Here is a 27,216-nt window from a genome sequence, read left to right as displayed (position 1 = left end):
CACGGGTACTGCACGCCTGAAAAGAGACTGTTTCGCTGTACTAAAGATGGCGCCCGCCCTAGAAGAACGAGCGCCATAATGTGCGCGCCAAAAGACCACAGGAGGCCGCCTCCCATCGTGGGCCGGGTCCCAGAATGGCGCCAAAGAGGAAGCCCGCCCCCAACAACCATGAGCACGGCTGTGGAAATGTCCGTCAATGTGGGGGGGCTGCCCCTGAGAGTGATTGTCAGCAGAATGCCCCAGGACCAACCCCCATGGGGGCGGAAAGAGAAGAAAACTGCGGGGCAGGGGGTGGTCTGGATCAGTCCAGACAGACCACACCCGGGGATGGACGCCCTCAGCAGCACCAGCCTCCTGGCCCGAAGCCTGCTGCAGGCCGAACCGCTCTGCAGCCTAGCAGAAGTCCTGGCGCAGCTCCCCAGAGACCCGGAGCGTGCGCAAGCTGCACTGGAGGACCTGGAGCGGAGGACGGTCCGGGCGCAGCGAGATGCACTCACCGAGTGGAGAGAGGAACTGGCCCGGCAGGCCGAGACCCACCAGCGACAGGCCTCAGCCGCACCCCGGGGTTTGCCTGCCTCTGAGGACGGCGCAGGAGGAGAGAGGACCGGAGGCGACGCCGCGGAGGGAGCCACGAGGACTGAGGCAAGTGAAGGGGACGTCACCACCCCAAGCCCAGCACCCGCAAGCCTGCCCCAGCCTCCCGTCGCAGCACCAGAAGCCCCACTTACCGCACCTGTTGCCGCGCCGCCACTACTCCCGGCTAGGCCTCAAGCGGCGAGCGCCGCGGCCACGCCCCGCCCAGCGCCACGCCCCTTGACCCCGGGCGCCGTAAAGCAGGAAGCATCATCGGCCCGGTCGCAAGGCCTGGATGACCCGGGCGCCATCGCTAAGCCTGCGCCCCTGTCCCGGATGGGACTGCCACCTAGCGCAGCCACAAGACCCCCGGCCTGGTCGCAAGGCCGAGTGCCCCCGGGCGCTGCTCCCAGATCAGGTCCCCCCACTATACCATCGCTGGGCGTGGACCTATTGGCACATCACACCGGTCCGGATGGACTGCCACTGGAGTGGCCGGCTGAAGTGACCGGCAGTCAGCCATGGAAGGCCCAGCCCCCGCGCGAGCCTCTGATACCGGCTCCTGAACCCGTCGAGGTCACCCTACCCCCACTGGAGGACGTCCAATTTGCGTGGGACCCCACCAGCGAGAACTTGATGGGGTTCTCTCAAGAGACCCGGGCAGACGCGGTCCGTCGTCTGGAGGCCTGTCATCAGCAACTGGCGACCTTTGAGCGGGAGCGACGAGAGAGGCGCGTCAGAGAGGAACGGCTCCAAGCCCAGAGTGCTGAACAAAAACGTAAGGCCCGCCAAGACCCCCAAGCAGCCCGTGGTCCCCGAATCACCGGGACCATAGTCAAATTCCACATGGAGAACGGCTGGGGCTTTATCAGGGGCCCAGAAACCGCAGGCGACGTCTTTGTGACCCACAGGGACGTGGAGAGTCATCTACCTGAGGGACATCGTGGCCGTGACCTATACCCTGGTGATGTGGTCGCCTTTACCCGCCACATAGGCGCAAAAGGACCGTACGCCCTACATGTTCATCGACTCACTGAGGAGGAGCTACGATACCGCGGCTATGAGGAGAGCCAAGAGGACCGGGACGGGTCTGAAGAACCATATGAGGAGGAAGAAGGAGCATATGGAGGACACCGCTACTAGTAAGTAGCAAAGTACCTGTGTACATAGTTACCCGTCGGGGTATCAGAACTGTTTTTGGGACTGTTCCCGTCTTGAAAGTGTGGTCCCCGTTGGGACAAGTATTGAACTGTTACCTGTGTGCCCCTCATCCCCTATCAGGCTGAGGACTGTGAGCAGCCATTCCCTTCCCAAAACTGGCCGAGGACTGAGAGCGGCCAATCCCTTGTATATAGTTGCGCTTCCTAAAGCGCCCCCTACTGGTTTTATAAAAAGACTGCAACGTCTACCTCAGGACAGCAAGTCCCTCGTGTTTACAAGTTTGCCAAAGTTCCTGCACTTACAAGAAGAGTGCACACCTGGTCGCAAGTTGCACCGCCGCCAGGATCCAAGAATGTGTTGTAAAAATGTTTTCCTGCAAATGTTTTATATGAAAAGTTTTTATATGCTGCTAGATAGTAATGTGAATGTTTTCTAATAATGTTTATATGTTAAAAGAGTTCCAGAAATATTAGTAAGCGTTTATAATAGTGTGACAAGAAAAGAAAAGTGTTTCCCATAAAGGGAATTGAACCATGTTGCCTGTTTTCTGATGTGAAAAGTTTTAAAAAGTTTGCATGTCCTGTAATCAACTGTTTTTGCTCTTTTCCAGCCCGAGGACGTGCTGTGCTTTACCAGGGGGGAATGTAGCGCCCCGAGGGTTCGGCCGCTACAGGGGTATTGCACCTCAGACCAGAGGTGTGATCCAGGTAAGAATGGAGTATGGACCAGGGCTCAGTTAGCTGCATACAGCACACACACCCCATTTCCGAGGGACAGCTCAACGGTGCTCCCACTAGACAGAAGTGCAGGCACGACCGACTATGTCCCTGTCTGGAGTGGGGAGGGGGGTGGAACACCCAGTGCTGTAGGGGCAGATAGGGGTTGGTTCCTGAGCGTAGGAAGGAGCCCATTGGTTGCTGGTCACCTGGGCTCATGGTCAGAGGGAGGTATAAAAGGTGGGCACCATCTTAGTTCTGAGTCAGTTCAGCCAGAGGAGAAGACAGGGAGTAGAGGCTCTGTAGGAGCTCTACTCCAGGAGGGCCTAGTGAGAGGCCGAGGAGGAGGTGAAGGGGAACTGGGATTTTGGCTCATCTCAGCTCCAAGAGAACGGAACAGAAAGGAACAGAGAAAGAGAAGGAGAGACAGAGAAACAGAAGGGCTCTGGAACAAGAAGGTGGAAGGGACCCTAAGAACCCACGAGAATCCAGGGTGCAGGGTCGGGCAGATTAAGGGTACCGGATCCCAAGTTGGTGGAGGAGAAACAACGCTCAGCCAAAGACCGGTCGTCGTGATCATCTATTGGTGCGACACCTCATCAAACCTGCTAGGAAGGCACCATATAGGACAGCGGAGGACGGGGCCCACGTTTAACCGCACAAGTCCGCGGCAGCCGGACAAAAGTGGGTCACTGGTGAGGCAGGCCAGAGAACGGATTAAAGGGGGTCCTGTGCCATGCTCTTGACTGCTTGGGAGTTGACCGAGCCCCACACCTGGTGGACGCAGCACGGCTCGGGCGGTCACTACCTGTACAGAAGTGACCCGGAACAAATGAACTGTGAGTAAAGACCCTGGACTGTGACTTGTTGTCTGTGTGTTCCTTCGCGCCTCCAGCACTACCGGTACTGGGACTCTCACCACCATCACTCCCACCATCCACTACACTGCCCTGGGGCCGCACTCTTCCCCTGGGGAGTCACACCATCCCAGCTGCACACATCATCGGCCACAGCGGACTGCCTTGCAGCGGCGGTTCCTAATAATCGCAATCCACGGGTGGCGTAGTCGGACATTATCTAAAGTACAGTAGCAGACTGCCATTGGTCTGACCACCCTGAGCCGCGGGACCGGGCCGCCACTACTACCCCCATCATTCCCCTATCGCCCGGATCCGCGTGCCCCACGGCCCAGGGGGCGAGTCACTAACTTCTGTCATCATCATCATGCTCCTCACCTTGGCACTCTCAACTCCACGATGGAGAAGTCAGGGCCCACCGGAGGAGTCTGGTTCTCTGGTGGGCTCGTCCATTGCTGCCTAAAGCAGGCCAGGATAAGAAAAGTGTGTGGGGGGATGTTCCAAGGAGAAATAGGGGCGGCTAGGAACCGTTTATGGACACCCGGTTGCCCCCAGGCGGCTGGGGACCGTGTGTGGACACCCGGCCGCGGGGCGGCTGGGGACCGAGTATGGACACCCGGCCGCCTGGCGGCTGGGAACTGAGTATGGATTCCAGGCCGCCAACACAGCCATGACGTGGTGGCCAGATTCCGCCTCCACATGCCTAAAAGGCCCAATTTCAAGTTCAAGCAAGCAAGCAGTATGGTATTGCAGCCTGGGGGTGGGTGGGTGGCAGGCTGCATACTTGCGCTTGTATTGCAAGGATTGGGGGAGGTACAATTGAACACTGCCCTGGGACTAGAACTTGCATGGGGATAGTTGCAAGTCTGCATATTTTGATGCGGCAAGGATCACTTATGATGGGCACACTTTTAGACAGTGACCTGGGAGTCAGAGATGCTTCCAGGGATCTTCCCCATGTTTTTCCCATGTCTTTTCAGCACTTTATGCATGTGTCACACAGCACATGGCCAGATAAGGTTGTAAAATGTTAAAATGACATTTCCCGGTGAATGCATTTGTCATAGTTGAAAGCAATACAAAAGTGCAAAAACGCATAAAAATGCTACTTGTGAACATAGCCGAAGGTGTGGAGGAGTATTTTTGTTTTTGGTCATTTATTTTAACTTATACACAAGTCTTTTCCCTGGAAAGGATGTTCCTTATCATATTTCACAGGAAAAAAGTTTCACTTTCGTTTTTGAACGTTTTATTGTGAGCCCGTAAAAGTGGCTTAATACCTCTGACCACGTTGTTGACAGCAGTGACATGGGGGTCAGAAATGCTTCCTGGGGCGATCCCCATGCTGTCCCCATGTCATTTGAGCACTGTCACTATCGTTTTGGGCACTTGTTAGGCTTTTAAAAGACTGCCGGGGGTGCCACCGCAAAAATGCTCGAGTCTCCCATAGACTAACATTGGGCTCGTTGCTCGAGTCAAGCACCCGAGTATCACGGCGAGTTCGGCCTGAGCTTCGAGCACCCGAGCATTTTAGTGCTCGCTCAACACTATTGGTAAGACATTTTATGAATAATCCCTCTATGACACTCCGCAAGGCCATGTCATTATTAGGGACCTTGACCTCGAGTTTTTCCGCGGTGCGTTGGTCCCAACTTCACTCAAGGGCACTTCAATGGGACATATTGTATAACAATTCGATCCTAGATGGACATCTAGACTGGGAGTTTACCTTGGCTCCTCGCTCCTTACAATCCCTTCGTTGGTGGTTAGTACATACTAATCTTTCTAGTGGGGTCCCTTCGGAATGTAAGCCTGCTGCAGTCTTGACTACAGATGCAAGTGCTACAGGTTGGGGAGCTCATTTTGAAGGTAGCTTAGTTCAGGGGACCTGGTCAGAAAATGAGGTGCGGTTTTCCTCAAATGTTAAGGAATTTTTGGGGGTTGATTATGCTTTCAATAAGTTCCTTGTATATTTACAGGGCCAGGATGTCCGTATACTCTCGGACAATCAAGTCTCAGTAGCTTATATAAATCACCAAGGGGGAACCCGTTCAAGAGACTTAATGAGAATAGCGGACAGACTTCTTCAGAATGCAGAGGATCATTGTCTCTCCCTTTCTGCTGTTCATCTAAGAGGGAAAGAAAACGTCACAGCAGATTTTCTCAGCCGTACTTCCATAAAAGAAGGAGAATGGTCCTTGAACCCTCAGATATTCTCCAGGATTGTGGCAATGTGGGGTCTTCCAACAGTGGACTTATTTGCAACAAAATCCAATCGAAAGGTGACAATATTTTGTTCCCTAAACCCCAGGGAAAAACCCCTGGCAGTGGATGCCTTCATGGTTCCCTGGGAATTCCCTTTGGCGTATGCATTTCCTCCCTTGATCCTGCTCCCATCAGTCATAAGGAAGATCAGGGCAGAAAAAGCCAGAATAATTCTCATATGCCCCTTTTGGCCCAAAAGACCGTGGTTCCCTTGTCTCCGGAGAATGTCCATAACAGACCCCTGGGTTCTTCCGGAGATTCCGGGCCTTCTCACTCAGGGTCCAGTTTCCCATCCTCCAGCCTCAAATCTCCATTTAACGGCATGGAATTTGAAAGGGAGCTGTTAACCAGCAAAGGTTTCTCCACAAATGTAGTGAATACTCTATGTAGCAGAAAACCTGTTACTACCCGCATTTATGCTAGAACCTGGAGGAAGTTTCTGTCCTTTTCAAAATTTAAACCAGAGGATGGGCCCCCTATTGGGAAAATACTAGAATTTCTGCAGCGGGGATTAGAACAGGGCCTTACCACGAGTACATTGAAAGTACAAGTTTCGGCTTTTGGAGCTTTGTTTTCTTCCGCTATAGCGGCTAATTATTGGGTAGCACGATTTATAAAAGCTTTTTTTAGGTGTAGACCTATTATTAAAACTAAATCTTCCCCTGGGATTTAAATCTAGTCCTAAATGCCTTGATTAACCCTCCCTTTGAGCCCCTAGATTCAGCTTCCCATAAAATTATTCTTCTCAAAACAGCCCTGTTAGTTGCCCTGACTTCAGCCAGAAGAGTAAGTGACATACAGGCTCTTTCTATATCCCCACCATTTACTCAAATTCTGGATGATAGAATTGTATTAAGACCTGACCCAGCCTTTCTTCCAAAGGTAGTCACTCGGTTCCATAGGACTCAGGAGATTAATCTTCCAACTTTTTGTTTTCCCCCTAAAAATCAAAAAGAGGAGAAGCTACACACATTGGATGTTAGGAGGTGCCTACTCAAATACCTGGAGGTTTCACACAGTTTTAGGAAAGATAGTTCCCTATTCATATGCCATCAGGGGGCTAGGAAGGGTTGTACGGCTTCGAAATCTACAATTGCGAGATGTATTAGAGAAGCCATCTCCCTCGCCTACTCCTCAGAGGATAAGGAAGTACCGGAGGGGTTGAGAGCTCATTCCACCAGAGCAGTAGCAACCTCCTGGGCGGAGAAGACAGGGGTTTCCATCGAAGACATATGTAAGGCTGCCACCTGGTCTTCTCCCTCCACCTTCTATAGGCATTATAGATTGGATTTGGGTGTCTCTTCTGATCTCACCTTTGGGAGAAGGGTGCTTCAAGCTGTGGTCCCTCCATAGTCTCCTTTCGTCTCTGTAATTCTCTCGTGGTGCTGTCATGGGAGTACGAATAAAGCCTTAGTTACTTAACTAAGTAACGGGAATTTTTCGGAGCCCATGACAGCACCCTTATATTCCCTGCCTACATTGGTGTTTTCACACTCCCGTAGAATTAATTTCCTTTTTTGCACCCTCAGGGGAAGTTAGTTAAAGTAATTGACTTAAAATGAATTTGTTTTGTTGTAATTAACCTTGGCGGTCCTCTCATGCTCTGTTAACTAAACTGAGGCGGGAGAGAGGTGCCGCCCATTTTAACCTGTAGGTTTCCTGTCCTTGATGGGAGGATCCTCTCTCTCTTGTGGTGCTGTCATGGGCTCTGAAAAATCCCGTTACCGGTAAGTAACTAAGGCTTTTTTTTTATTTTTTTTTTACTGTGAACGAGCTGAATCTCTGCACCAAAAAATTTCAAGCTGATATTGTAGCCTGCTGTATGTATTACATTAGTAACAGAAGAAATTAGATTTTTTTTACTGTGCATTAGGCCTGTATACAGCTGAATCTCTGTGCAAAAAAATTACACACTGAGATGTGGCCTGCTGTATGTATCATGGTAGTAACAGAAGAAATTTGATTTTTTTTACTGTGGAGCCCTGGATACAGCTGAGTCCCAGCGCTAATTAATTACAGGCTTAGATGTGGCCTGCTTTATGTAGCACTGTAGGAACAGAAATAAATTAGAGTTTCAAAGGTGTACTCATGCATGGAGCACAATATCATCACAACAGAGTTACATGCTGAAATGTGGCCTGCTGTCTCTGACTGGACCACACTAATAGCAAAAATGATTCATCTGCTGGAAGGTCAATTTCACAGCCGCACAGGATCCTCTCTATCTAAACTATCTGACTTAGAAGCAAATGCCTAGCTAACTATTTAAATCTCTCAGTATCAAGGAGCATTAAATAGCAGGATAGGAAGATTCCTGCGCTCACCGTACTACACCTCAAATTAGTAATAAAATTGTAGGTTTATTTGTCAACACATTTCAGAGTCCACTGACGCCTTCATCAAGACAACCATACATAAACTGTTATAGGCATACATGGTTTAAATACAGAAAAAATTCAAAAAAGAGCGCCAAGTGCAGAGGAAGGGATATGTACAGTCACATGTCTAAACACTGTGTATAAAGTTGTATAATAGCACATTTTTATGCAAAAATAGCTAGAAAATTACTTGTATGCTAGCTATTTTTGTATAAAAATGTGCCCTGAAACGCGTTGAAAATAAATCTACAATTTTATTAATAATATTTATCTATCTCTATCCGGAGAGCGCAGAAAATGTCTATCCTGCTATTTAATTTTACTGTTATTGGAAGCTGCTGCATCTGGAATTCAGGCTCTGTAAGTGTTGTCACACAACCACACAAGGTGAGCGGTTCTGCTTATAAATACTAACCTTTTTAACCTGGATAAAACGCTATTGCGCTCATGCATTTTTTTACAATATCCAGGAACAACGTTAGGAACAGCCCCTCTGCGCTGACTGACAAAATGTTGCTAAAACAACATGTCAGCTCTTTATATGGAGAGGGACATGTGACTTCAGCAGCCAATGGCACAAGCCCTTGTGTCTGGATGTTGTAGCCACCCCCGTAATGTTCGAGTTTGGTTCGGTTCGTCGAACACCCGTGTGTTTGCCGAATTGTTCGTCGAACTGTTCGTCGAACACATTCGAACACCGTTAAAACCAATGGCAGGCAAACAAAAACACATAGAAACACATAGAAAACACCTTCAAAGGTGTCCAAAAGCTGACAAACTGCTCAGAAGACATAACAAACACATGGAAAAGTGACAAGTACATATAGTCATGCGAAAAGAAATGAGGTGGAGGAGTAAAAGGAGGGGGAGACACAGATATAGGCATGTCATGCCCTTCTAAAATCCAAAAGGTGAGAAGCAGACACGGCCAATCCGTTCCTGCCCGTGCCACCTCCGTGTCGCCGGGTTTGTGCCAGAGCCGCGGTGGACCCTGACGGCCAGCCCCCCTCTCCCAATACTGGTGCCTGTCCGCTGGTGGGTCGAGTTCCCCCGCGGTGGGGGGGAGTAACATCTGCAGAAGAAAGACCATCTTCCAGCCAAACTAAGATGTCGACTTCTTTTCGTGGACAATGTGATACGATCCCTTTCTTACGGACACGCCCATCGCTACAAATTCCAGATGAGGCACAAAAACAGCAGGTGCTTCAGCGGATATCAAGTGCTCCTTCAAGTGGGCTCTCCTCCACCTCAATTTCAACATCACAAAAACTCCAGTCCTCAGAGGTGTCACCCCAATCGCACTTGCTTCCTCACAGCTCCTAAGTCTCCAGCTGCCCGTCTGAGTATGGGGTAACACAGATGGTTGAGTCTGAAGAGCTGTTTACTCATACTATAGCCTGGGAAACGGAGGTCTGCTCCAGAGCTTCTGTTAATCCAGACGAGGAAATGATCTTCACTGATGCCCAGAATCTTTATAAGTCGGATCCAGGACCAGATGAAGAAGATTCTGAGCATAATGTAGACCCTCGTTCCCAAACTGTAACTCCTGTTGGTGGAGAAAATGATGAAGACGATGATGAGACTCAAATACCTGATTGGAGCGACAACTTGACGTTTCTGTCAGGGCAGGAAGAGGTTGGCTTTGAGGACGACGGGTGTGATAATATACAGGGTGATGATGACGAGGTTGGAGTTCCCACTTACTGTCAACCTACAGTCAGCCAGTCGATGAGGTCAGCGGAGGAGGTGGAGGAGGATGTGACTAGCCCAGGGGATGGGGATGACTCGGTACCCGGGCCTTTGCCTGGCCTTGGGGATGTCGCGGTGGTCGGCTTCCTGGCCCGTACCCTGGGGTCACTCTTTAAAAGGGTGTATAATTGTTAATTTTATAAGAGTTCGTGACGCCACCTGTGATATCTGGTGAGAAGCACCAGCGCTGCAGCAGTCCACTGAGACCCGTGATAAGGCAGCTCGATGGTATAGCTCCCCACAGGTGGAGCTAGGTCTCAGGGCAGCGTATGCAGGGGGAATGCAGGACAGGCGAGACCCAGCTGGGTCAGAGCAAGAAAGGGAATGGACACGGTAGTCACTTCAGTACCTTTTACTGGAGGAAATTCAGGCACATCCCGGAGCACTGTAGGGTGAAGGATGCATATCAGGATCCTCCCCAATGAGCGGGTGTAGGGCCTCCTGTTTCTTGCCTCTGCGTAATAAGTTTCTGACCTGCCTGGAGATAGGCCTAACTTTGTCTCTGTCCTGCGCTGGCTGACCTTGTGGTTGGGCCTTCTCTTGGAGTTCACGCTCCCAGTATGCGGGGCCTAAGCGTCTCCTGGCTCTGTTACGTATCAGCACCTTAGCGATCCTGGGACTTGTAGTTCTCCAGGGATTCCGGTTATGCCTTACTGGGTCATAGAGATCCCGGTAAGCTCAGATCCCGTGTCCGGTAAATGCTTCGGGGTGAGCTGGTTAAGCTCCGCTGCCCCTTATGTACTAACTTGCCACTCGCCTTCGGCCTACTTGGGCCCTCACTAGGCTATACACACTAACGGCAGCTTGCCGCGCTTCACCGATCTTATGGCGCCGGCACACCTTAAGCTCTATCTGGGCTCCCCGAATCTAGCTAGCAGGAGCCTTGTGCTCCACTGCTGAACTATTAACTGAGTTCTCTAGACTAGACTGAGCTCCACTGCAGACTGACTTCTCTTAGGCTTCTCTACTGCAGAAACTCTTCAGAGGAACTGAACTGCCTAGCTCCACCTTCCCTATTTATATCCCTAACGGGCTCCCTCTGCTGGTCTGAGGTGGAAGGTGGAGATGTGTGAATGTTTATGGGGGCCTCTTGTGGAGGATTCCATCAATACACTCTTCTAGGATCTGTGATACCAAGCGAAGCGGGGCATCACAGATGCTATTGACAACGAGGTTAGGTTGCGCCTTCCTGGACAGAGGAGTACTGGAAGCACGTCAACAACTGCATCCTCAGCCACAACTCTGCCTCTGACCACAAGTCGTAGTGGCTCTTCAGGTCGCATGGGTTCTAAGCCTTGCATAGCCTGGGCATTTATTCAGATCGATAAGGATGACCCAACTCGTGTTATCTGTAATATTTGTCACCAAAAGCTAAGTAGAGGCCAAAAAATCCATAGTTTGAGTACTTCATGCATGTACCGTCACATGGATATGAAGCATAAGTTGCAGTGGGAAGCTCACTGTGCTGCAATGCGGCCTAGCCCCATCGGAGTGCATCCACGGCCTCTTCATCCTCTGTGACTGGGGGGACAGCAGTCACACATGCTTTTGGACGCAGACCTGCCACCTCTTTACCTGCAACAGCCAGTGTGATTGGCAGGTCGTCAGTTCATTGGGAAGTGGAAACACCTGCTGGTGTTGAGCGCTCTCTGACATCGAGAGCACCAACTTTGGATCAAGGCAACCTGACATGTCCGCCTGCATCTTCCTCACAGACCGGCAGTTTGCCGGGGCCACCCTACTCAACCCCGTCTAAGCACAACAGCCAGCCCTCGGTCCCTCAGATGTGGAAAAGTAAAAGACCATTTCCTCCTAGCCATGAGAAAGCTAAGAGGTTGAATTTCACCATCTGCAAGCTGATGGCTACAGAAATGCTGCCTTTCCGTCTGGAGGACACAGTGGATTTTCGAGACCTTATGTCCGTCGCAGTGCCCCAGTACCAGATGCCCAGTCGGCACTACTTCTCAAAGAAAGGTGTGCCTGCGCTCCACCAGCATGTCACATACAACATCACCGCTTCTTTGAGAAACTCTGTGTGTGACAGGGTGCATTTCACCACAGACACTTGGACGAGTAGGCAGGGACAGGGGCGTTACATGTCGCTGACTGGGCACTGGGTAACTATGGTGACAGCAGGACAAGGGGCTGCTGTCCAAGTCTTACCGTCCCCACGAGTTGTGCGTCAATCCTCTTTATCTCGAAGTTCCTCCACTGCTTCTGCCTCCTCAACCTCCTCTCGGTCCTCCACCTGCACCCAAAGCCTGTCTGGTAATGACACCTGCTTTCTAACTGCGCTGAAGGAATCCTGCACACCTCCTTACTATGCTGGCAGCAGGGCTCAACGGCATCAGTGTTTACTTTGAAATGTCTGGGAAATGTGAGTCACACAGCTGAGGAGTTGTGGTCAGCTCTGGAGACCCAGTTTCATGAATGGTTGTCTCCACTGGACCTGCAACCAGGGAAGGCCGTGTGCGACAATACTGCAAATCTGGGTGCGGCCCTTCGCCGGGGCAATGTCACACACGTGCCTTGTATGGCTCACGTGTTGAACCTGGTTGTCCATAAATTTTTAGCTCACTATCCCGGACTAGATGGCCTTCTGCAGAGGGCACAGTCGCTGTGTGCTCACTTCCGCTGTTCGCATCCCGCAGCTCAACGACTTACATCTCTACAGAAGTCGTTGGGCCTGCCAGTTCACCGACTGAAATGCGATGTGCCGACACGGTGGAATTCAACTCTGTACATGTTGCAGCGACTGTGGCAGCACCGACAAGCCCTGGTGCAATACGTTCTGACGTATAGCCTGGGCCAACGAGATCCAGAGGTGGGGTAAATCATGCTGTAGGAGTGGTCTCAGATCAGAGACCTATGAAGTTGACGCGCCCCCTGGGCCGTGGGGTACCCTGAGCCGGGCCGGTAGACGCTGGGGGTTGTAGTCACTGTGGCGGTGACCCGGTCCGTGACCCAGGGCGGTCAATCCAAGGGTAATTTGTATATATGGATTTTATAATGTCCGACTACGCCACCTGTGGAGTGCGGCCAAAGGGGCCGCCGCTGCGGAACAGTCCTCTGAAGCTGGTGATTTTGCAACAATGGTATTATTACTCACCACAGGAAGAGTGTAGCTTCAGGGCATTATGGGTGGATGATGGTGGTTGAAGTGCAGGGAGTCAGTAATGAAAACAGAGCCCGTGTGATGCAGTCCCAAGATCTTTACTCACAGTTGTTGCAGTCCAGATTACAGGTACCAGAGCAATCTCACCCGTCGTGCTGTGCGTACTCAGTGAGGGGCTCAGTCCACCCCCAGATAGCTCCGGAGTACTTAGCAGGACCCCCTTCTGTGTGTCCTTTCTCTGGCCTTCTCCCTGCACCTCACACCCAGTGACACTTCTATCCGGTATCCTCGGGCCTTGGCGGGCGACTTGTGTTCCATCCCCTGGGTCCTATGTGGCTACCTTCTTAGTGAGACTGGTGTGGACTTTTGCCTGTAGTACATGAAATGCTGCAGCCTCCGGTTTCTAGTTGAGCCTTGCTGTTTCTCCACTAGTTGAGGGACCGGTTCCCCTTATCTGGCCTGACCCCTCTACCTCCTGGTAGCAGCGGGAGTACGGGTGGCCTTCTGCATGGCCCGTAGCCCTAGGGTCCCTTCGGTTCCTGGAGCCTTCCTGCTCCCACTCCTCTCTTCTCTCCTTCAGTCCTGGGCCTCCCAGGCTAGGCCCGCCTCCGGAGCAGAGCTCATGCCGAGCCTCTGCTCCTGTCACTTTTCCTCCTCTGACTGGCTTGCTGTTTCTAAGATGGCTTCCTATTTATACTCTCCCTGTCATGTGCTCCCCTAAGCTGCTCCCCTAAGCACCCACTACATAGGACCCTCCCACCAGCTAGGGACCTGGGACTGTGCTCTCCCTTAAGAGCAATCTCGCCCTACCCCCACTGCGGGTATGTGTTGGATGCAGGTGTTAGGGTCCCCAGCCATACTCCTTCCTTACCTGAGGGTGAGATACCACACCTCTGGGTGAGATACAGTACCTCTGTGACGACTGAACCCTCAGGGGCGCCACACACCCTTCTGCACAGTTTTGAAATGGCGACAAAGATGTTTAGTGCTGACAACGATGCCATTATCAGCATGACTATTCTTGTGATTTACATGCTGGAGCACACGTTAAACAGAATTCAGAGTCAGGGGTTGGGACAAGAGGAGGTGGAGGAAGTAGAGGAGAAGTCGTATGCGGAAGGGAAAACATCTCCAAGGTCCAGACAGTCGGCAGAACCAAGGTGGCAGGCATGGGAGGGTGGGGGAGAGGTATTAACCAGGGAAAATGGTAGCAGCCAAACTGTTGAGGAAGGTGCAGGAGCCAAGGAAGAAGTAGAGGACGAACTGCCGATGGGCATGTAAGACTCATCAGATGAGGGAGACCTTGATCACATTTCTGTTGTGCGAGGTTGGGGGGAGAGGGCAGAGGAAGGAAGCATGATTCTTACCTCTCTACCAACACAACAAGGACTTGGTTCTCCTGGATGCGCAAGACACATGAGTACCTTCTTGCTGCACTACCTGCAACATGACCCTCGGATTGTCAGAATTCGAAATAATCCCAACTACTGGGTTGCCACACTCTTAGATCCCCGGTACAAAAGTAAATTTGCCAAATTAATTCCTGCCATAGAAAGGGATTCACTCATGCAGGAGTATCAGCAGAGGCTGTTGCAGAATCTTACATGTGCTTTTCCACAAAACACCAGTGGTGCACGTAGTGAATCTCACAGTTCTAACTTGCAAACCGTGGGACTGTCGAGTCTTCATCACTCAAACCGTAACAGTAACACAGTATCTGCTGGTAACAGCAATTTTTTGGAATCGTTTCACCACTTTTTTAGACCATCCTTTGCAAGGCCACAGGAGACATGAAGTCTGACACATAGTCAACGCCTAGATAGGATGGTACAGGAGTATCTCCAAGTGAACATCGAAGCTATGACTGTGTCACTGGACCCTTGCTCATTTTGGGCTTCCAATCTGGAAAAATGGCCGGAGCTCGCCACTCACGCCTTGGAGATCTTGTCATGCCCTGCTTCCAGCGTTCTCTCTGAACGTGTGTTCAGCGCTGCTGCTGGTGTGCTGACAGATAAGCGCACGCGGCTGTCCACTGAGAATGTAGACAGACTCACGTTCATAAAGATGAAAAAATCATGGATCCTCAAGGACTTTTCTACCCCTGTGTCATCCTTGGGAGACTAAAAGCTTGAGGATTTGGTAAAATCACCTCACCAACCGTTTTAAGCAACTCTGGGGCAATTGATGCCACTTAAGTGGTGTCTGTGCCACAATTTTTGGAAAAAATGGAGACTCTTTTTGGAGTCCCCTTGCTGTGTTTTACGTGACGTTGGCATCGTCAGTTCCAGGTGGGTTGGGTCGCTCCCCCCCCCCCCTTTTAAATGTAAGAAACTACATACACTATGGCTTGGGGTAACACAGATGGTTGAGTCTGAAGAGCTGTTTACTCAGAGGTCTGCTCCAAAGCTTCAGTGTCTGCTAGTCAGCGTAGAATTTTTAACTGCATCTAGCCTAGGCAATAGTTTGGGCATAGTAGCCCAGCTGCGAAGCAAGCTGCACCGCCTGTGTATCTAATAAGAATGTTTAAATGCATCTAGCCTAGGCAGACTGTGGGGACCCCCAACCAAACCCAGACGCTCAGCCCCCCTACCGCCCCCCTTTCCTTGACAATACAATAATGTAACTCTTACAACTGGATGGGTGAGGATCGGTCACAGCTTTATTAACTCTTTATACTCATTCCATTAGAAAGGCATTTTATTTCTAAAATAATTTAGCTTGTTGCAGCATGCCCTGGGTCTCCACACCGGCAACAAGTGTAACTCTCCAACATGTCCTTTCTATTTCCAGGCCACGGAGGATCCTGCGTACTCGTATGCAGGACTCTGACCCCCATCCATCACTCTTAACGCTTGTTCCACTCCGTCCTGGAGTCCTGACAGGAATATGTCCAGTACAATATCCATTAAGTAAACACCGTCGGGCCGTATGAGGCCTGCTTTATCTCCTTCCAGTTGTCGGTGTTATATGACTACACCGCCTCTGTCTCTTCTAAATTTTGCCATCCGAATATTTATTACCCGCCTTGTCCGTTCGATGGCCGTGATGTCTCGCGCACCTTGCCATACCGCTATCGGCACAATCTCTGACCATACTATAGTTAGTTTTGTGAAAAATTCTCTGAAGCGCTCAGTGTCTAGTTTCATTATTGCCATTAGTTATGCGCTCTTGTGATGACCTAGGTCGTTTCCCCGGGCCTGTATAACTAAGATGACCGGACCTCTTGCCTCTCTCCCTACCTTGATTACCTCCATTAGTACCTGTGGCCATAGCAGGCCTCTAATACCTCTCCAGTTGAAATATGTGTTATGAAACTCTAATTTCCTCCCGCCTGGGCGGACTTTTGCCCTTTTTTCTGCCCAATATATATACGAGTGGCCTATCATCCACACTGTTGGCTTAGTGTCACCTGTAAAAGAAACAAACCACGTTAGGATAACAAGTCCGGTCTTATGTATCTCGCCAAACACGTGGATCGCCATCTCCCTATCCTCTGAACTTCCGTTTCTGACAGTCCTGCTCTTGCTGCTTCCGTGGCCGCGCCTATGTGGAATGAGTGTGTCCCGTAATCTTTGGGGTGGTTCCCTGCCGATGTTATGCATTTATTAAATATAGCTAGGAAATGGTATCTTGATAATGGCGTTCCATCAATGTGTGATAGGAAGAAATTACTTTGTGATCTGATGGTTATATATGTTTGTGGGTTGTAGAAGTACCCAAGTGCCCCTGCCCGCTGGAACCGTTTTCGATTCGCGTATGCGTAGACGTATTGCATTATTGGCTATGACTACGTCCTGGTGTAATAAGCCTCCACTGGTGCTAATTTTGGATTGAGAGACTAATTCGCTTATGCATAGCGCCCCGAAGAAGGCGATCGCAAATGCAGTAGACAGTAGTGTTGCTTCAAATTGTGAGTGCCATGTTAATGGTGTTAGGGATATGATGTGAGAAATCAGTTTTAGTGACACGGGACAGGACGTCTACACTCCTGACTTGGCTGACCCCTTTTCCACCCTTTTATGGATTGTCTGATGATGAATCTCTTTGTCACATCTCCCCAATTCAGTAGTTGGAAGTGAAATGCTACTCCGGTCAGACACCGCTGCGCTGATGCCCCTGATATGCCCCTCATCATTAGCTGGTGGAGAAATTCTATGGTGACTTATAATCTGGCTTGTTCACATTGGTCAACCCGTCTGCCTGCTACTAGTCGTGTCCACTCTTCCCATGCCTTACCGTATGCTTGCCACGTCGACGGGGCAACTGACGCTCTGATTAATGGCATCAACTATTCGCCACTAGATCTCATAGGGAGGGTGGGCAACTGTTGCCCGATGGGTGGGCGTTGGGGAGGAGCTCTGTGAAAATCTGCCAATTGAATTGTTATAAAGCGTTAGCAGCAGCTTTAGACCCCTCAGCATCGTGGCTAGCGCGGACCCATGCATTGTGTTTTAGGCACAGGAATGCTAGCCGGCATAGACGGGAGAGACGATGATGCCATCTTATTAATGCAGTGCGCTAGGCTGGTGTTTTTTGTTATGAAGCGTATATTTTTGTTAGCCAGGAGCGTGCCACATATTTCTATTGCTACCACTATTGGGAAGAAAAAAATTTTTCCGGGCTACATGCAGCTAAAAATTATTATTAATTTCAAAGCTGGTGGAGCTTGGTATAGATGGCCTAATACAATGAGTACCACACACTGCTACTATGCCCAAAATTATTTTCCAGGCAAGATGCAGCTAAAAATTATTAGTAATTTGAAAGCTGGTGGAGCTTAGTATAGATGGCCTAATAGAATGAGTACCACACACTGCTAATATGCCCAAAATTTGTTTACAGGCAAGATGCAGGTAAAAATTATTATTAATTTGAAACCTGGTGGAGGTTAGTATAGATGGACTAATAGAACAAGTCCCACACACTGCTACAAGCCGAAGCCCAAATATTTTTTCAGAGCTAGATGCAGATAAAAATTATTTTGAATTTGCAACCTGGTGGAGGTTAGTATAGATGGACTAATAGAACAAGTCCCACACACTGCTTCAAGCCGAAGCCCAAATATTTTTTCAGAGCTAGATGCAGATAAAAATTATTTTGAATTTGCAACCTGGTGGAGGTTAGTATAGATGGACTAATAGAGCAAGTCCCACACACTGCTACAAGCTGAAGCCTAAATATTTTTTCAGAGCTAGATGCAGATAAAAATTATTTTGAATTTGCAACCTGGTGGAGGTTAGTATAGATGGACTAATAGAACAAGTCCCACACACTGCTACAAGCCGAAGCCCAAATATTTTTTCAGAGCTAGATGCAGATAAAAATTATTTTGAATTTGCAGCCTGGTGGAGGTTAGTATAGATGGACTAATAGAACAAGTCCCACACACTGCTACAAGCCAAAGCCCAAATATTTTTTCAGAGCTAGATGCAGATAAAAATTATTTTGAATTTGCAACCTGGTGGAGGTTAGTATAGATGGACTAATAGAACAAGTCCCACACACTGCTACAAGCCCTATCACAAATATTTTTTCAGAGCTAGATGCAGATAAAAATTATTTTGAATTTGCAACCTGGTGGAGGTTAGTATAGACGGACTAATAGAACAAGTCGCACACACTGCTACAAGCCAAAGCCAAAATATTTTTTCAGAGCTAGATGCAGATAAAAATTATTTTGAATTTGCAACCTGGTGGAGGTTAGTATAGATGGACTAATAGAACAAGTCCCACACACAGCTACAAGCCGAAGCCCAAATATTTTTTCAAAACTAGATGCAGATAAAAATTATTTTGAATTTGCAACCTGGTGGAGGTTAGTATAGATGGACTAATAGAACAAATCCCACACACTGCTACAAGCCGAAGCCAAAATATTTTTTCAGAGCTAGATGCAGATAAAAATTATTTTGAATTTCCAACCTGGTGGAGGTTAGTATAGATGGACTAATAGAATTCTATGCAAAAAAGGTTTTACTTCACTAGGTGCAGTAAAAAAAATTGTATTTTATACACAGGTGGTGTAGCTTACAGCACAGATAGGCCACTCCACTGACTAACACACACTGCAAGAGACCAAAAAGGATTTGCTTTGCTAGATTTAGCCAAATGCTGTGAAAAAAACTTGCACAGCACTGGCACAGACCTTCCTGGCAAAAAGTGATAGGAACTGATGTAACCTAGCACTCAAAAGGACTGCAATTACAATTAGTCTTTACTCCCAACTTATCTATTTAAGAGCACAGACCTGCCTGATAAAAGTGATAGGAACTGATGTAACCTAGCCCTCAAAAGGACTGCAATTACAATTAGCCTTTACTCCCGACCTATCTGTAACGGGTCTGGGAGGCGGAACCTCTGAGCAACTATACAAGGGGGCGGTCCTTGTAAGGTGGCTCCCTGGGAAGACGGGCAGGTAGTCACGGCAAGTGACAGGGACAGTCTCTGGGTAGAAGGGCAGGTAGTCACGGCAAGTGACAGGGACAGTCTCTGGGTAGAAGGGCAGGTAGTCACAGGAAGTGACAGGGACAGTCTCTGGGTAGACTAGCAGACAGGTAGCAGGTGGACGCTCCCAGGTGAGTGGGCAAGAGTCTCTGGATGGGCAGGTGGTCACAGCAAGTGACGGCAGAGCCTCCAGGTAGGCTAGCAGGCAGGTAGCAGGTGAGCTCTCCCAGGTGAGCGGGCAGGCTGGTCCATAGACAGACTGACAGGTGTGGGAAGGCAGACCGTCGGACCGCAGGCTTGCAAGCAGGTAAGCGGATATCAGGCAGGTATCAAGCAGGAATCTGGCAGGTGACTGGCAGGTAACTGGTAACGGGACCTGAGGGCTGAAGCAGAGTGAAGGCTTTGCAACAACATTGCTCGGACACCTCCATTTTGGAGGAGGTGCGTTATATATGGTGAGGTCCTCCGGGGACTCCTTAGGACGGCGCGCGCGGCCCCTTTAAGAGAGGGGGAGCGCGCGCGCGCCCTAATAACAGTGGCCGGGAAGCAGCGCGCGCTGCCAGCAGAGCGGGAGGAGGACGCCGGGCATGGAGCGGAAAGGTGAGGGGAACAGCGTCCCTGCTTAGCAGGAGGCAGGGACGCCGACGCTACACTATCTATTTAAGAGCACAGACCTGCCTGATAAAAGTCGTAGGAAATGATGTAACCTAGTCTTCAAAAGGACTGCAATCACAACTATTCCCTACTCCCAAGCTATCTGTAGATTTGTGCGAAAATTGGCTTGAAATTAACACTGAAAGTATAGCGCACACAGCAACAGCGCTGCCATCTAACACGCAGCTGCAGCAGTGAGAAAATGGTGGTGACGGGGAAAATGGCTGGGTCTTATAGGGCAAGGACAAGTGACATACACTGCCAATGACACATGCCCTTGCTTGTGTGAAAAAAAGCAGTTCGCTCCGTGTGTCTGCTGCTGATAGGCTGACAGACTGCACCTCCCCACTGTAAATGCGGAAAAGCGAAAAAAAAATGGAGATCTTCATTATTTATGCAGAGATCCATCCCCTGCCCCTCCCCCCACCCCGCTGTACACTCAAACTGCGTATTAACAGTAATTTTCAGCATTACTGAGAAAAAATCCAGTTATGATTTTGATGCACGAATAGTTATCGAACATAACCTCAAACAGACAATTTTTTTTTAAATTGTTAGTGTTCGCCGAACGGCTCAAACACCGCCCAAAACAGCTCGAATTTAATATTGGCGAACAGTTCGAGTCGAACACCGCTCATGTCTAGCCATGAGATCCCTTCACTGGCTCCCAATTGACCAGCGTATCCGGTTGAAACTACTAACACTGACGTACAAAGCCATCCATAACCTTTCTTCTCTGTACATCTCTGAGCTAATCTCCCGATATATTCCCTTGCGTAATATCCGGTCCTCCCAAGACCTCCTTCTCTCCTCCACACTTATTTGTTCCTCATCCAATCGCCTCCAAGACTTCTACCAAATATCCACCATCCTCACGACTTCTGTGCCTCAACTCGCCCGATTAGCCACCACATTAGGGTCCTTCAGAAGGAAGCTGTAAACCCATCTCTTCAAGACAGCCTACAGCCTGCCATTGCTTCGCTGCCACCTCAACACCACCGGAGCTAATGCCACTGCACAACCTACTGTCTCCTTCCCCACCATCCTGTAGAATGTAAGGCCTCAAGTGCAAGGTCTACAAGACTTAAGATTCAATATGGCACCTTGGCAAAGCCTAGTTATGTTCTCCCTCTGATAGCTAACAATAACAAACAGGTCATGTTGGAGAAATTTGCACCTACTGCCACTCAGTGTCTTCAGCTCCTTTGTGAGAAACTAATGTTTGGGCAGCCAGTGTACCAAATAAAATTCCTGAGGTACGGAAATTGTGGATGGCTTCACTTCTGGTACTGGGTGCTAATACCAAACCATGGCGTGCCATTCACTGGATATTCCTGGCTGGTTGGAGACAAGCTCATTCCCATAGAAAAGTACCAGCAAGCTAAGGAGATGGTGGCCTCTATCATCATAAAGGAGTTTGCTCATTGTCTCTTACTCTGGTTTTTATATTAAAAATCCTGCTAATTTTTATAGTTTTAAGTGAGCACACAGAGACCGTGGTTTCTGCAGCAGCGCATCCAAGCCGGAATAGTGGAGGAGAAATTACTGTACCATCAGGTTGAGGATGCGAGCCATGCAAGGCACGTGTCTGAGGTTGCCCCGGCGTAGGAATGCTATTAGGTTTGCATCATTATCGCACACGGCCTTCCCTTGCTCCAGGTTCAGTGGAGACAGCCATTGCTCAAACTCATCAACTGTATGACTGCGATCTCCAAGGCATATTAATTTTAACACTGTCTGATTGTGGTGAGCCCTGGCTGCGCAGTATGGAGGTGGGGGGGTTTCTCTCTGCACTGTTTCAATGTTTGTCTCATTAAGGCAGAGTTTGAGGGCGCAGGTGCAGGCCCTAGAGGAGGTGGAGGAGGCAGAAGCACTGAAGGAAGTGTTACATGCAGAGGTTTGTCCCGCAAACCATGGGGATTCCAACACTTGTTGTCTAGAGACACCTTGGTGTCTAGTGGTTTAGTTTTCCATCCCCTGTTGTGTAGTAGTTTAGTTCTCCAACCCCTGTTTTCTATTAGTTTAGTTCTCCATGTTCTGGTGTGTATTTGTTTCATTCTCCAACCTTAGCTGTTTAGTAGTTTAGTTCTCCAACCCCTGTTGTCTATTAGTTTGGGTCTCCATCTTCTGGGGTCTAGTGGTTTAATTCTCCATCCCCTGGTGTGTAGTAGTTTAGTTCTCCAACCCTAGCTGTTCAGTACGTTAGTTCTCCAACCCCTGTTATATATTAGTTTAGTTCTCTATGTTCCGGTGTGTATTTATTTCGTTCTCCAACCCATCCATGCCCACCACCATGGGGTTAACGTCTGCTGACAAGGGTTTGGATTTTTCTCGGACCCTACTTCGTCCGGGCCCGCATCAACTGAAAGAAATTTGGGGCATCGCTACACATGCTACACCCTCTTGAGACTGTGAAGATTTGGATCAGACCTCTGATGCCCCAAAATAGGATGTGTGAACAGCTCTGCAGACTCACCCATCTGTGGTTCCCCACAGTCAGTTGGGCGGTTGGAGAGTTGTGACGCAGGGGGAAACCAGGGTAATTGGGGTGCCACCTCTGAGGGCTGTACTGTGTGTGATGTTAAGGTGGAGGAAGAGGAGCAGAGGTCGCTTGATGCAGCGCTTGTCATCTACTGGAGCACATGTTCTTCCTGCCCCTCATCTACAAGACATACCCCTGTGCGACTGCCAAAGAAAGGGAGAGGAGTCCAGTAAAAGAAGTTTTCAAAATGCTGCACAATTGCTCACTGCAGCAAAACAAACCTACTTCTCATCTCTCATATCATGCGTGTCTCACAACTCTAAACAGCTATTCAGTACTTTCAAGTTCCTCCTCTGCCCACCAGCTCCCCCTCCCTCTCCTCTCCTCTCATCTCAGCTGAAGACTTAGCCTCATTCTTTAAGCAGAAGATTGACAACGTAGGGCAAAGCTTTTGCTTAAAGTCCCCACAGCCCCTCTTCATAACTACTCAACTCTCCTCCTCCATAACCAGCTTCTCCACCATCATAGAAAATCATCTTTATTCTCCAAATCACATCTCACCACCTGTGAACATACCATCCCACCTCATTCCAAACCGTACCACAGCCTTCATCCCAAGCCTAACATTCCTCTTCAACCTGTCACTAACAACTGGTGTTTTCCCTTTATGATTCAAACATACCTCAATCACACCCATCCTCCACAAGCCCTCCCTTGATCCATCCTAGGTCTAGCTATCGCCTCATCTCACTTCACCCCTATGCCTCCAAACTACTGGATCAACACATATATTTTGAAATGTCCTCACACCTCTCCTCCTGCTTCCTCTTTGACCGCTTACAATGTGGCTTCCGACCACATCATTCCACTGAAACTGCCCTGACTAAAGTGACCAACGACCTCTTAACTGCCAAATCCAAGCAACACTACTCTGTCCTCCTCCTCCTAGACCTGTCATCTGCCTTCGACCCAGTAGACCATTCCCTCTTACTACAGACTCTCATCTCTCGACATCACAGACTTGGCCCTGTCTTGCATCTTTTCATATCTAACCGACAGGACATTGTGTCTCCCACTCACACACCACCTCCTCATCTCACCCCCTATGTGTCGGTGTCCCCCAAGGTTCAGTTCTAGGACCCCTGCTCTTCTCCATCTACATCAGTGTTTCCCAAACTCCAGTCCTCACGGCCCCCACAGGTCATGTTTTCAGGATTTCCATAGTGTTGCTGTTATGCACACGCCCGGACTGACTGGCGTGTGCGTGTTTATGTAGTGATTCCACTGTGCCATGAACCGGAGAGTGCCTGGAGGGGCGTAACTAAGTATCTGCCCGATCCGACCAAGGTCGCACGACGGCATACGACGCCAGTGCACCAGGGAGGAACCGAGCAGAGGAACCAGGGTCTACTCCAGGTCAGACTCCGGACACGGCTGTTGACCCACAACGGGGAATACAGGAACAGGCAGACTAGAGCACAAGCTGGGTAGGGTCCAGTACAGACTGGGAGACAAATTCGAAACCGCAGACGCGGTAGACAGAGCTGAGCAAAGCGAAAACCGCAGACGCGGTGGACAGAGCTGAGCAAAGCGAAAACCGCAGACACGGTGGACAGAGCTGAGCAAAGCGAAAACCGCAGACGCGGTGGACAGAGCTGAGCAAAGCGAAAACCGCAGACGCGGTGGACAGAGCTGAGCAAAGCGAAAACCGCAGACGCGGTGGACAGAGCTGAGCAAAGCGAAAACCGCAGACGCGGTGGACAGAGCTGAGCAAAGCGAAAACCGCAGACGCGGTGGACAGAGCTGAGCAAAGCGAAAACCGCAGACGCGGTGGACAGAGCTGAGCAAAGCGAAAACCGCAGACGCGGTGGACAGAGCTGAGCAAAGCGAAAACCGCAGACGCGGTGGACAGAGCTGAGCAAAGCGAAAACCGCAGACGCGGTGGACAGAGCTGAGCAAAGCGAAAACCGCAGACGCGGTGGACAGAGCTGAGCAAAGCGAAAACCGCAGACGCGGTGGACAGAGCTGAGCAAAGCGAAAACCGCAGACGCGGTGGACAGAGCTGAGCAAAGCGAAAACCGCAGACGCGGTGGACAGAGCTGAGCAAAGCGAAAACCGCAGACGCGGTGGACAGAGCTGAGCAAAGCGAAAACCGCAGACACGGTGGACAGAGCTGAGCAAAGCGAAAACCGCAGACGCGGTGGACAGAGCTGAGCAAAGCGAAAACCGCAGACGCGGTGGACAGAGCTGAGCAAAGCGAAAACCGCAGACGCGGTGGACAGAGCTGAGCAAAGCGAAAACCGCAGACGCGGTGGACAGAGCTGAGCAAAGCGAAAACCGCAGACGCGGTGGACAGAGCTGAGCAAAGCGAAAACCGCAGACGCGGTGGACAGAGCTGAGCAAAGCGAAAACCGCAGACGCGGTGGACAGAGCTGAGCAAAGCGAAAACCGCAGACGCGGTGGACAGAGCTGAGCAAAGCGAAAACCGCAGACGCGGTGGACAGAGCTGAGCAAAGCGAAAACCGCAGACGCGGTGGACAGAGCTGAGCAAAGCGAAAACCGCAGACGCGGTGGACAGAGCTGAGCAAAGCGAAAACCGCAGACGCGGTGGACAGAGCTGAGCAAAGCGAAAACCGCAGACGCGGTGGACAGAGCTGAGCAAAGCGAAAACCGCAGACGCGGTGGACAGAGCTGAGCAAAGCGAAAACCGCAGACGCGAGGAACAGGGCTCTGTTCACACGGAACAGACTAGAAGGGAAAGGCAGAACCAGATACCCACAGGGTACTTGCAGAGAAGTAGCGAGTGGACCACAAACTCACAAACGGAAGTACAGTGACAACGAGCAGGAGTTAAGTACGAGTTCAGACTCTGCAGAAAAAGGAATGGAACGGACATAGAGAAAAAACAGGTAAAAGATAGGAGAGAGTTCAGACTGGAACTGAGTGTACGGAGGAGACCGACACTGCAGCGGGATACAGGAGCGGGTCTGGGAATACGGCCCCCAGAGAGGCAGGACGAACAGGCAAGGAGCGTGTTCAGACTGGCCTGGAAATACAGCCTCCAGGAGGGCGGAACGAACAGGCAAGGAACGAGTACAGACTGCAGGTTAAGGTACACAGATAGGACACAGTACAGACATGGGAACAGATACTGCAAGACAGGTAACATAGACAGGACCTGGCATGTCAGAGACAAAAAAAAGCCAACTGACAGGGCAAGATGCTCAGGCATCAGTTAATTGGGGCAGCTGATTTAAATACCAGGTGATAGACAGCAATAGGCTGAGGACGCACAAGGGGTGTGCCTGCAGCAGGTACAAAAAGCAGGAAGTGATCGGGCGCCGCCCTTAAGCAGCAGAAACAGACACAAACAGACAGCATGGAGGGAAGCCAGAGAGACACCCTGGACTGGAGATCAAGTGCGCGCTCTTGCACAGTGGGAGATGGACCACTATGCAAGGACGCCGCCAGGTATGTTACAGTACCCCCCCCCTTACGCCCCCTCTTCTTCAGGCCTGCCAGAATCTTCCGCAGGGAACTCGAGGGCCAATCCTTTACTTCAAGGAGATCACTTCCACTGTCCACTGGAGAAACTGGTCTCATCTGGGTAGCTAGGATGCTACCTCCTATCCAGCCATCCTCAGCAACAGACGAAACAGGTGGAGTACCAGGAACAGCACACAGGGAAGTCTCTCTCCACTTATTATCAGGTAGCACCCCAGAGGGTTCAGGAGACAACTGGAAGTCCTCCGCCGGGTTGAAGGAGTGCAGAGACTCGGGGGTAACCTCTGCTTCGGGGTACATCTTGTCAAACTCACAGGATGAAATAGGCGAGGTATCAGGTACAAGATGTAGAAAAGTCCCTGTTACCTTGTTATCTGGTGGTACCCAGGAGGATTCAGAAAACAACTGGGGGTCCTCCGCCGGGTCGGAGTAGTGCAGAGACTCGGGGGTAACCTCTGCTTCGGAGTACACTAGGTCGGACTCGCTGGATGAAGCGGGCGAGGTATCAGGTACCGAATATAGAAGAGTACCTGTCCATTCGTTATCAGGTAGCACCCCGAAGGGTTCAGGAGACAACTGGAGGTCCTCCGCCTGGTCGGAGGGGTGTAGAGACTCGGGGATAACCTCTGCTTCGAGGTACATCTTGTCAAATTCACAGGAATAAATAGACGGGTTATCAGGTACAGGGTGAGAAAAAGTCACTGTCTCTTTGTTATCTGGTGGTACCCCGGAGGAGTCAGGAAACAACTGGAGGTCCTCTGCCGGGTCAGAAGAGTGCAGAGGCTCGGGGAAAACATCTGCTTCAGAGTACACTAGGTCGGACTCACTGGACGAAGCAGGCGAGGTATCGGGTACCGAGTATTGGAAAGTCTCTGTCCATTCACCACCAGGTGGCACCCCGAAGGGTTCTGGAGACAACTGGAGGTCCTCCGCCTGGTCAGAGGGGTGTAGAGACTCATGGGTAACCTCTGCCTCAGAGTACACTAGGTCGGACTCACTGGACGAAGCAAGCGAGGTATCAGATCCAGGATATAGGAAAGTCTCTGTCCATTCACCACCAGGTGGCACCCCGAAGGGTTCTGGAGACAACTGGAGGTCCTCTGCCTGGTCGGAGGGGTGTAGAGACTCGGGGGTGACCTCTGCTTCGGAGTACACTAGGTTGGACTCACTAGACGAAGCGAGCGAGGAATCAGGTACAGAGTATAGGAGAGTCTCTGTCCTTTCGCTACCAGGTAGCACCCCGTAGGGTTCTGGAGACGACTGGAGGTCCTCCGCCTGGTCGGAGGGGTGTAGAGACTCGGGAGTAACCTCTGCTTCA

The sequence above is a fragment of the Phyllobates terribilis genome, unplaced genomic scaffold, assembly GCF_046119375.1.
Source record: "Phyllobates terribilis strain yellow unplaced genomic scaffold, ASM4611937v1 Scaffold_1__5_contigs__length_1240528914, whole genome shotgun sequence".
Classification (NCBI taxonomy): Eukaryota; Metazoa; Chordata; class Amphibia; order Anura; family Dendrobatidae; genus Phyllobates; species Phyllobates terribilis.
The sequence above is the reverse complement of the archived record's forward strand: the minus strand, read 5'-3'. Positions refer to the sequence as shown.